The 12,798-nt window shown below is 36.0% G+C and overlaps 1 protein-coding gene across 2 annotated transcripts in view; it reads right to left on the bottom strand.

The window, feature by feature from the left end:
- Nucleotides 1-12,798, bottom strand: part of EDIL3 (EGF like repeats and discoidin domains 3) — a 411,614-nt gene that overhangs the window by 118,761 nt on the left and 280,055 nt on the right. The gene's annotated exons all lie outside the window — the stretch shown is intronic.

Here is a 12,798-nt window from a genome sequence, read left to right as displayed (position 1 = left end):
TGCAAAGCAAACATATGCTGTAGCACAAAACATGGCAAATTTTCGCGGATATTATTTTTTAGTATTGTGCAATATGAATGGATTAACCAAAAAAGAGAAATAAGGGCTAAGTACGAGTGGAAACCTCTGGGACACAGACACAGTAGCTATTACTGAGTAATAACTCAGCTTTTTATATTCTTTGCATTCTTCTGGTTTTATTTTAACTGAAATAAGTATAATCTTACATATGTATTTCAAAAACAAAATAAAAAATATATATAGAAATTAAATTTCATTGTTACATTGAAATATATCAGCATATGCTCTGAACAATAACAGAATGGACTTACATTTCATGGCTTATTTTGAGAACTCCATGATTCAAAAATATTGAACAAGTAGACAAACTAAATAATGCTTAGTTATTTCTCCTGAGTATTCAATTGTTACTCTAGACCTCAAAGTAGCTGCTAGGAACATTACTAACTGGGCTAATCAGACTATCTAATTTCAGACATGCTGAAAGTAAGCTTTTAATATGACTCCAAGTCAGACACACACTGGCAAATTCCATAGTATCTTAAAATGCTACCGGATACAAAAGATTCATTGCAGACAATAATGAAGTCTCTGCAGAAGCAGCAACTAATATCTTTTACCCTTCCACCTGCATATACATTTCTATAGTAAGGATTAATTTATAACTGCATTGTATTTCTGTAGGAATTAGGGGTACCACAATTAAATATCTAATTATTTCTGATGAAAATATGGAAGGTAAAATGCCCCAAGTGGTTTTAGCATGTTGAATACCTTTATGAGCAAATATATCCTGAAATCTGAAGTCAGAGTTTTTCATAACAAACCAACATCTGAGACTGGACTTGTTGCGTTTGACACCTCTTATTATTAGGTGTCGTGGAGAAGGGTGGTGCTACGAGAATGATGCAAGATGAGAAACAAAGAGAAACAAAAGTCTGGTGTTGGGAGTCCTTGTACTGCAGTGTCGTAGGGTATGCAGACAGGCCCCTCCTTTCTAGGTGCTGATCAGCAATAAGGGACACTTAGACCCCAAATTGTCTGCCTCTACCAAGAGATATTAGAACAAGAAAGGTTCTGTTTCTTCAGGGCAGGAGATCACTGTACTTAAGAGCAAAATATTTGTCTTCTGAATACCCATTCTGGTAACCTGGTTGTGTTGCTGTATTTCCTAACATGACCTTGGGCAAGTTTCTGAATCTTAGTAAGGCAGAATTTCTTCATCCACACACTAGTAATGAGATGCTCTCTTCCCCTCCTACCAAATTAAAACATGCACATTTTTCACGCTGGCATGCATAGACTTCTACTAGGTCACTGAAACATACTTTTCAGCTCTATTTTCAATTATATCACATGTACATTTATGCCTGTATATATTTATGAAGTGTATTTCATTTGTCCAATATTTCTTGTATGGCTATACTCTACACACATGATGACAGGTACAGTGGAAAATGTAAAGACAGGAAAGATCTTTGCACTTGCCACATGTAATCTAAAGACATAACAACGAGCAACTGCAATACAAAGCAGAACACCATCAGTGATAAACAAAGGACAAATGTCTCGTCATGAACGGAAAGAGAAAAATATCAACTAATACTGACTGCAAACAGGAAACCAAGTCCTAGAGAGGGCAGGTATCCTGCCGAATGTCACATACACGAGTGAATGCTCATCCCAGGCCCTAGGAGAAGCAAGAGAGATAGCTCAGGAGGTGGAGCACCTACTACACTTGGGCATTATGAGGGGTCTGGTGAGGCTGGGCAGAAGATAATTATTTTGCTATGTCTGTCTGCCTGAAAGGCCCCTTCACCTACCACAGCAACCCGAAAATTTATCTGACCCTTGTGTCATTTTGGCTTTCTTTACACTTACTTGTCACAATTAAGAATTATTCTTATGGCACTAATATACTCTTCTTGGGACTGAATGTTGAACATGCTATTGTAGACTTGTATTAGGTATATTCAGTTCAGCTGTGGGTGAAAAATCCAAATTAAGAGTGGCTTAAATTAGGAAGAGTTTGGTTTCTTCCTTGTGTGAACACGTGACTAGGCAGAAGGGGTGGGTATAGCAGGGTCCCAGGCCCCTTCTGTCTTGTTGCCCCTGTATGTAATCCTGATCTCCTGGTCCCAGAAGGCAGCATCTGAGTTCCCAGCAGCAGGATGGAGGAAGGTATGAGGAGGGGAGAAGAGGGTGCATGGGTGCTGTCTCTCAGGAAAGGCTCCCAGAAGCCACCATGTAACATTTTTGCTCACATGCCATTGGCCATCTGAGTCACATAGCCACACCCAGTGGAATGGGAGGTAGAGAAATACACCCTAAAAGGCTATATTTTTACACAAAATATACAGAATCTTACACAGATTAAGAGTATATCTTAGATGGAAACATGATTAGCTAGTAATCCTCTCACTGAAGAAACATGAAAAGGATGTTGGGAGACAGTTAAAGGCTCTGGCTACAAGTCTCCATAAGTATTTGTTGAATGAATGAGAATGTGCATTTAATAATCACTTGCTGTATGGCCACTATGTGACTAAACATCCATCATATAGTACTCACAACAATCCTAAGAGCCCCCACCCCCTTTTTTGTTGCCACTTTATATATAAGTGTCTTAGTGTGGTTAAGTAACTTTGTTCAAAGTGACAGTGGCCAGTTGAATTCAGAACCATTAATCTTAAAGACCATATTGCCTCACCACAGACTATAACTGTTTATGCAAATGTGTTTTACTTGTGTTAGATTTATAGATAATGTGGTCTATTTATCTTCACATATGGGAATTCATTTAATTATTTATTAAGCAAATAAAAATGTTCTATGTTTGGGGACAACCAAAAGGTTTATGGTAACATATCCGTTCTTATTTATTAAAGGTTTAATTAATTGGGATTGATGAGAATACAAAGGGAGCCCCTAGCCACATGCTACTTACCTAACAAGACAATCTCATATGAAGTCTTTAATTATAAGCTGTGACAAGCACTGGGCAAGAAAACACAGAGCTGTAAGAACATATAATTAGAACCACATCTAGTCTGGCTGAAGGGTGGAGCTCATGAGGGCTTCCTTGAGAAAGCAGCATCTACAACAGGAGTTGGCACCTAGGAAATGCTCAGTGAATATACTGAATGAATGAATGATTTATTAATTGAAATGGAGTTGAAGGTCACTTTGGAAAGTGCTTTTTCCAAGCCTGGGGAAGCAGAAGGGAGTACCCTTTAAAATGTCCCATGTGGCTGGAACTCATAGGGTAAATTCTCCACTCTTCCCACAGCACATGGTAAAGAGTTCAAGTTCATTCCATCAAATCAAACAGCTTTTTTCCCTCTCGGATGTCCACACAATAAATTAGAAATTTTCCACATAAGGTAATTCAAAATTTTTTACCCACTAAATAAGCTCCACATAGACACAGCAGACTTGCTCATTGCCAAAACAGTAGCTGCTCAATAAATACTAGTTCATCTATCATAGATTTGAAATTAAGGAAAACATTCTAAAAAATATTAGATAATGTAAACTTCTTTCAACATTCATGTACATCTTTCCAAATCTGGGTTAATGCTCTCCTAAGAAAAGAAAAGCTAAGATTCACTGACAATAGGAAAATGTCTTACTTGATTTTTGTTTTTCAAGATAATCACATTTAAGAGCTTCTTGAGAGCTGCTGTTGTGTAAAAACACTGGTTTAGGTTGGGCTCCTGTTAGGAAAACTAAGATAGAAAAATTCACACCTACATCTGAAATTCAGCACTCTATCTCTTAATAGCACTAATGATGGTAATAAACTGAGGAGACCTCGGTTTAACAGTTTTTTAAATCTGAAAAAAGAAAAATAGCCTATGTATTATGAACTCAGAAAAAATATTTCAAAGCTACTGAAGCATTAAATATATAATAGATGCAAGAAATTTGCGAGTCCTTTTGTGGAAAAAAAGGAGAGCTTTATTATTTTTTCCAGAACCAGAAAACCACAACAAAACAAAACAATTTACACCAAGTACACCAATGTTAGGCTGCAACAGCTACTACCTTAATTAAATATATCAATTCTGGGGAAAACAGCAGCAGCCACAGCAGTAACAACACTAAATACAAATACAGGAAGAAAATGTAATCAACTAGGGTACAAAAATGAAATGTCCTGAAAAGGCATTAATGTAGAATGGATACACTTATTCAGAAGCTCCAAGTTCAGTTCTTTTCTTTCTAAGGGTCCTGCACAATGGTGCTCCCTAGTAAGCTATCGTCTTATAAACTGTTTGATGGAAATGGAAATAGAAGAAAAATAAACTTTCACCACTATGGGAAGATATTCTGTTCCAGAGTTCCTGTCTGTCTCTTCAAATAATCTATTTCAACTCTGAGCAGACACTATGATGGCCATTCTGCTAGGGGCAGTCATGGGACTCGCAAATAGCCAATGGTAATAGGAGGAAGTGTCACGTGACAGCAGTGCCCACGTACCCTACTTCCACTCTCTGTACAGAGCAACAAGCTCATTCTTCAAACTTCATGCCAGGCAACTGTTAGTATTTTCTCCAAGCAAATCGAACATTAAAACCCACAATATTTTTGTCATTTTTCAAGAAGATCAACTCCTTTTCCTGATTTCTATACTTTTGTTAATGGAATACCCAAATCATGCCCAAGCTCAAAACCCTGGAATGTAATGTTTCTTATTTTTTTCCTCACTTGTCTTCGCTAATATACAATTCAATCAGTGTCAATGCTGCAGCCTCAAGCCTTCTTACGGTTTTTGTCTTTTAATTTCATTTCGACAGCTGCCAGTCTTATTCAGATCCTCCTCTGGGCAGTTAGCTATAAAAGCCTCCCAACAGGTGCGCCTGCTCTTAGGTTTGTCTCTGCACCAAGTACATGTGTATTCAATGAAACATAACTAAATGCCTCCTAAGTACTCAGCATTGTGTTGGGTATGCATAATAAATATCCCTCACATGTCATCTTCCTGAACTCCAGTTCTGACAGTGTTGACACCCTGCTGCAGACCCTTCACTAACCATCAAGGGCCATCTTCATCTGACACTTCACATTTCCACATTCTGGTATCTCTCTACCTTTTGCACACTTTTATCTTTCTAGTTCCCCACCTTTCTATTACCCAACTTTACAGTCTAGGAAGACCAGTCCCTTATGGACCTGGGGCTCCCTCCATCTCCCTTGTGACTTCATTCTATGTCCTCTGGAGTCACTTCCTTAATGTCACCCTAAAAAATAGTGAATATGCTAAATTTACCTTTAATAATTAAAATATAAATGGTTTTCTGATGTTTTCCTTATATTCCAGTTGCACAGAAAATACATTGTTTCTTCCTTAAAGACTCCTAAAACCTGTGAGGATTTAACAATAAAACATTTAAAGCCTAGTCTTATAGGGATGTGGATAATTTTATAATCCTTTTACTATTTAATTATGACTTAATTATTGAAGGCTTCATATTACAGGCAAAAATTCTTCGAAGACAATTATGTATTACTATATCCAGTTTGTGAAGGAATGGGGATTCCACTTAAGGCAGACACTGATATAAGACAAGGTTAATAATAAAACATCACCAAAACAGCTGAAGTACTTGGGTTTTGGATTTGTGATGTTCTCAATGCCATCCATTACTTCACAATGTTTCACGGTAAAGTCTCATTTTGAAGAAGAATATATTTTTTTCTAATATTCTTATTTATGCAATTAAGTTGCTTTCAATATTGAAAGGAGAACATCCAGGGTGAAATATGTTCTCTCACCAGACTGTGAACCCCACGTGGCAATTACCATTTTTTCTCACTATACCAATATCAAAATCCACTCAGTGTGTGTGTGGGGGGCTCTGCTCATTACATGGTCTCTGGGTTCCAATGCTGACCTACCAATTCAGAAACTCTAAGGATGGGACCACATTTAACAAGCTCTCCTGATAATTTTTATATAGTTGAAGTTTGAGAGCCACTGCCCCAGGCTGGTGGTGAACTGCTTGCTTATGGGCAAATATAAGTTTTACAGGATATAACAGTTACTTTATAAAACCTTAAGAAAACTCAAGACTCCCCCATGTCCAGTGCCAGTGCCTACCCTCTCCCTCCAAAAGAAAACTAAAAGACAACTGCTAAGAGCTCTCAAAAAAAGGATAGTGCCAAGGTTATAAAACGGCTTTGTGCTGGCCTCTCACACAAGCTGAGTTTAAATCCCAAATGCGCAGTCTACTAGTTTAGTGAATTTGGTTAACTTATCTTTCTGGGCCTAGATGTCCCCGCTCTGAATAATGGGGATAAGAATACCAATTCCATGGAATTATGGAGTCAATACCACAGGTAAGGCAGCTGAAACAGCACACAGAGCTGGCTTTTAGATGATCTTACAGCTAATACATAACACCATGGACACTGACTTTCATGAATAGGTAGATGGAGTGGCTTTTTCAGCACTTAAGACTAACCACCTTCAGTTAGTTTTAAATAAACTACCCCCAGTGGAAAAGGTTTCAAATTAATTACTGTCTCAAGAAAATAAAGCTTTCAGAATCAGGCCTGTTGGCTTGGTACTCAGTCATATTTTCAACACAGGAGGTTTTCAGTGAGGTGTAGGGGCAGAAGAAATTTATTCAGTGTCTGCAGTGGAAATAAGGGATTCCTTCAGCCCAGTCCAAACAGTAATCCCACTGGTTTCCAGAAGATAAACATGGAGAGACAATCAAACCTTTAGTACAGACTCTCACTTTTCCCTTGCTTCTTCTGAATTTCTCACCTCTAGGGGTCAGGAGAGGAGGCCAGAGGAGACCCTCTCTGGCCTTGCAGGAGATGCTGGGCAGTCTTACTAGGACACACTGCTGCATTGGAGGAAGGAGCTGACTCCAATTCATAAGCAGATTTCCCCACAGACAGGCCTCATAAGCAGGTTTAATACCTTTAGCTGAAGCTGGGGGAATAGTGAGGAGTGCATTTAATGATGCGGGAGAAAAGTTACAATGAGAAATGCTGTAAGATTAATGGAATTCAGAGTGCTATCTCCTTTAGTCCTAAGTGTCAGAAATTGGAATATATAGCCCAGAGGCTGCCTAGAAAGTCATGTGAAGAGATATGAAGAGGGAACCAGAGTAAGTCGGCCATGAATGTGATCAAGGTAGACTGTAAAACCAGAGATTCTAAAGTTTGAATGTTTTATTTTTTTCATGACAATAGTGAGTTGCTATTTTAAATGAATTCAGACTGTTTCCGTTTCACTCTACCAGTTATTGTAAACTTAAAAAAATCACTCTTGTAATATTCATGAGACAATGGGACCTATATGAACCATGAGGCATTTAAAATCTTAATCTTTGCAAATGCAGAAGTAAAGTCAGAGATGTTTTCCTCATGGCCAAAATGTATAGCAAGTATAATGAAAAAGTCTTTCATATAAGGGTTGTTTACTGAATTATCTTCTAAGAGTAAATAGATGCTAAAAATTGTGTTAAAGTGATTTCCTGTAACTCTTTACATGCTGTATTTTATGAAAAATAATAATAAGGTATCATTTGCATGTTTCTGACATTTCTGTAATTGTAAGAATTACAAATTATGTAAGCTAGAGAGATACTTGCATTTAAAAGCTTTTTCTCTAGGGCAAAATAACCTTAGAGAAGACACGGTTACTTTAAAAAAGTCTAAAGTTTCAAAACCCTGTGTGATAATTATAATAAGTTTATAAAAATGTGCAAAAAGCTAAAACAAACATTTAATTTTTAACATTTCAGGATTGAAATGTAAATGGATAGGAGAAGATGGAAATTTTGGCGTTTGGTCCTCAGTTTAATAAGCATACTTCCTGGAGAACACCTTATCAGTATTAACCCATGCCCATCTAATACTGCCAATAAAAGTGGTTTGCAATGATTATGGAGGAGGTATGGGCCACTGGGATTTACAGAAAGTTGGATTCCTCTGTTGCCAAATGGGGGAGACATTCCCTTTCTTGTGGCTAGATGTACTACACATGGCCTTAATGTGATGCTGCTTAGATGGAACAATTCAAACGGATGTGTATCACAGCTCTGCAGGGAGGGAACTGCATGGTTTGGACATTCTCAGAACTTCTCAGTGCAGTATAACTGCCATGTGAAAATAAACACTAGCTCTCTCCCATCCATTTTGCTTAATACTTTATATTCTCCTACCAATCAATTATCTGCATATATCCAACATAGTATTTTTTTAAATCTTAAGGTGATATGGAAATAGACTTAAATTGGGTATAATTTCTACTCTCAAGTGGCTTACATTATAGGAAGAGAGAAAAAGGTAAATGATGATAAAGGTCTGTTAGCTGCTATGACTGAAATACATAGTTGGCAGAGTGGGAAAAAAGGACAAGGTGGCCATTCCTTTCTCTGGAGATAAAAAGCATAAACTCCGGGAATCACTTCATAGAGAAGGAACCCAAGGAGCTAAATATAAAGCAGGCTGATAGAGAAGAGAGTTGACGGATGAGCCATGAAGTATATGCACCTAAGCACAGAAGCAGAAAACATCCAGCTAATGTTTAGGAACAGCAAGAAATCCAGGTCAGTGGGGTCTTGGGTGCTCAGAGTCGGAGAGCGAGCAGCTTAGAGGAAAGAGAAAAGATTGCAGATACAACTTCTTTTAAATAAGAGAACAACTGCTATATGTGGTTAATTACATATTGCGTAGCCCATAGATTCTGGAGTGAAGAGCCAGCACATATCCCTTAAAGCTAATCAGCAAGCAATATGCACTAGTGTTAGTATAAATGCTTTAGTACAGGTATATCTAGTTATTTTTACTTAATGTTAGGTACTTTTTGTCTTTAAAAATAAAAATGACTTTTTTACACACAGCTATATATGGAAAGCTCACTTCCAATAAACAACTTAAAGAAAAATAGTAATTTTCCATCTATGCTTACTGTTTTTTTTAAAATATCATTAGGAGAAGCAATATATTAATGTCTAAATATAAATAGCCTTGGAGAGGTATTTACCATGAATGGGAAAGTATCTGAGAATGTAGCTTTTTTCAGGAAAAAAACCAGACTTTCTCTTTTTTTAGAAAACAGACATTTTCTACTTGAATGAAGAAGTAGTAAAGATGGATTAAATTCTATCTAATTCAGGTTCTTTATCTAGAAAACAACCTGAAAATGAAAGAAAAATTCACTTCTTAAAATCTGTGTTTTTAAAAATGTTTTTTGTGTCTCAAGGAGCTCCAGATGCTTGTAAGTACAAGAGAGTTTTCAGACATATAATATGCAGGCTTTTGAAATGAAATAGATGATACTCTATATTTTTGTGGCATTTTCGATCCCACTATTCACAAAGTAAAAAAAAAAAAAAAAAATTAAAAAAACCCCCAAACAGCCACATGTGGAATGTATACTCCAGAAATGTGACTTTGTAACTGAGTTTGTGCTCACATACTTCTATTTTGGCCCTAGTAGCCTACATTAACTATTATTTTGTTTAAAATGCAAAAGCCAGATGGCCTTGCTTTTTTTGGGATATTTTTAAATTGTCTAACAACAAAGAATCTATAGCCATTTAAGTATTTTCAACAGATTAACTGTTGAAAATACTTAAAACCTTTATGACTAAGGAATAATGCTCACTCATGAATTGCTGTGAAAGCTGGGAAACATGTCTGACTAGGATATATAATGTAGTTCTGCTTTCATCTAGTGTAGAGACTCTCTGTGGGTCACATATTTGCTACTGGCTTTCTTCACTTTTCTGGGCTGTTCTTTCTTCTCCTTCCACCCATGCAGTTACCACTACTTGCAGTCCCAACAACATACTGCCCAGACCATCAGGCAAAAGTGTCAGTTAAATTTTATTCACTGATTTTTTATGTGTCTGAGGTAGTACAATCCAGGTTTTATAAGCTAATGAGACGTGCTTTCACAGCAGAGTCCGAGGATGACCTGCAGGAGGTCTGTGGGGCAATCCAGAAATTTCCATTTTTACCCACGGACCCATATGACTCCTGCGCACATTAAAGGTTGAGAAGTAACTATCTCTTCCCTCCACAAATTCTGTGGGATGAAAACATGAACACATTAGGAGCAAACACATCAGTTGTAATAATATAGTCTATGTAGTACAGTGTAATGGCAACTTCTCTCCTCTCATTGTCTATAGATATTATCTGAACTAGTTTTTAGTTAAACAAAAGTTTTATTAAAATAGGTTGTTTGCATATAATAAAATATTATGGTTCAAATGAAATATTTGCAGATGATGTAAAACCAGGCTACACATGTTATATTTTTATGTTTACCCTGTTTACTTTTCCATATCCTAGATTTAGAGTATCTTGAAGGCAAGTGCTGCCTTTCTTCTAGTGCCTACTAGGCACCACAGAATAGACATTTATTTAGTAAATGTCTGTTGCATGGATGAATAAACAAATAGCTAGGAATACAATGTATATGCATTGTAGAAAGAATGTCTATACATAACATCAAACCACTTCAGAAATTAAAATAAAACAATATTTTACTACATGTAGTTATAAAAGACAAGAAAAAACAATCTGAACATAAAATAATTCCCTTTAAAAATAAGAAACAGTCATCCTGACTGACCTTAGTCAGTTAGCAAAGTACTCAGAATGTTAAATAAGCTTTTACATTTTTATATGAGATAACTCCAGACATATTTCCATAATTGTGCAGTGTTGCTATTGCTAACACATCAGTCAGAAACAGAACTCCACATTCCAGAATGCTAATGAACTAGTCAGTGTTTCATGTGGTGGTTATTTATTAGTTGAAAAAATATCTAGGTAAGGAAATAAAAGTCAGAAAAACTTGAAAAGGGGAAAAAGGGCTTTTTTAAACTGTATTTACTGCACTAACCTTTTAAATTCAGGACCAATTATGAACATTGTGGCGCTATCAATAATTGCATGCTGAGTGTATAAATTTAAAATGGCAATTTCAATTTTATTATTTCATCAAGACAAGGAAGAAAATGAAATTGAATACTAACTAGTACCTGTGTGTCACACACCTGAAGGATTAGGGGAATGTTGTGCTCATTATAAGTGAGTTTAAGCAAAGTACTCAAATGTTTCATTTTAAGGACTGAATATAAATAAAAGAATTAAGTGACAAGGGAAATTAATAATGCTCAAACAGAAAATTTGGTACATGATTAGACTTTCCATAGCCTCTTTGATATGATATTCCTTTAAGAAAGGATAAACTTTTTCTTTTTAGAAAAATAACTCAGAAAGTTAAATATTATTAGAGAATACAATAACATAATATGTGATCTGAACACAACCATGAAGTATTTACTGAATGACAAAGTTGAGTTTTCAGTTTTTCTCCCGTTTTATGCAAGATTTCTTCATCTAATATAAAACCTTCTTTATTTACTTGTATTGTTTTTATCTAAGAGTTCATTATCATCTTACAACTAAATGAAAATAATTTTAAATAACAATAATATAATGATAGACTGCCTTAAAAGTATAAAGTATTTAATTATTCTACCTGAGTTGCTAAAGTTATAATTAATCTAAATTCCTCTAAGAGTCAACCAATATCCTGTTCCATTGAGGTTATTTCTAACTATAATCACTGGGATAAAAAGAACTTAAAAGTTCATGCATACTTTGAAAACTCAGGACTTAAAATATTAATAAGGTATTTCTCAGAGAAAACATCGCAAGAAGTCTGTTATTTATGTTTTATCAAAACATGGCAATCATTGAAACTCACAAAAATAATTTGCCAAACAGAAGCCCTCATATGAATTTGTAACATTGTCTCTCAACTGTTCTGCAACTTCTGCTGTGATTCTTAATGTCTAAAGTTGTATTGTGACCAAAATCCCACATATGCATTTCCTAATAGCCAACTAGGGTGATTAAAAAAAATGGTTTCTGCAATAATTTTTAACAAATAGAGTTAAGCATTTTGTTGTTCAGTGTCTATTTTAAGCCTTAATTGGATCTTCATTAGTATATGATCAAAACTGTATAGATGTGCCATTTCCACTATATGAAATTCTCTTTGCACATGTGGCTATTAATTAGAAAAATCATTTAAGAAGCAGTTTCAGCAAATGCATGCAAATATAGATTCATAAAACAAAAAACAAGACTATCAGGTAACCACATGGAGACATACAGATAAAAGAAATGTATACATGATATGTAATAATTAATATAAAATCCGAGCAAGAAAATACCTAAAGGAGAGTCTGGCCTGGTTCCTACGGGATGAAGTCATGTTACTTGGAAATAAATCAACTTCCTTTTCTAGTCAGTACCTGTAGATAGTTCCACACATTCACCAATAATATCACATGATGGCTTAACATGTTAAAAATTACCTCTGACTCAAAAGATGATAGTCAAACTGAATAGATAAACTACCTAAACATAAAATCCTGTAATAGCTCCCTATTCCAGTGGAATAGGGTAAAAACCTTTTAGAACGTATGAATCCTAGGGCACAGGAAATTTGAATACATTCCTCCAACAAACTATACACAAGTCATGATTTTCTCTATGATGTCCCCAGTGTTCACTGAGCATCTTTGATCATGCTGTTAGTCTTGGCTTCCGGTTTCTACTGAAAGTCACTTTCCAAGGCTCATCTCAAGCGCTATCTCCTCATGAGGCTTTCCCATGGTAATTAATCACTTCTTCCCCTGACCTCACTGCATACTGGATTTTCCTTGCCTGCAGCACACATCAGTGGCTCGTTAGATGTTATTAATGTGCTCCCCTAACAGAGGTATA

Source organism: Manis pentadactyla, chromosome 2 (assembly GCF_030020395.1).
Source record: "Manis pentadactyla isolate mManPen7 chromosome 2, mManPen7.hap1, whole genome shotgun sequence".
Lineage (NCBI taxonomy): Eukaryota > Metazoa > Chordata > Mammalia > Pholidota > Manidae > Manis > Manis pentadactyla.
The sequence above is the reverse complement of the archived record's forward strand: the minus strand, read 5'-3'. Positions and strand labels throughout refer to the sequence as shown.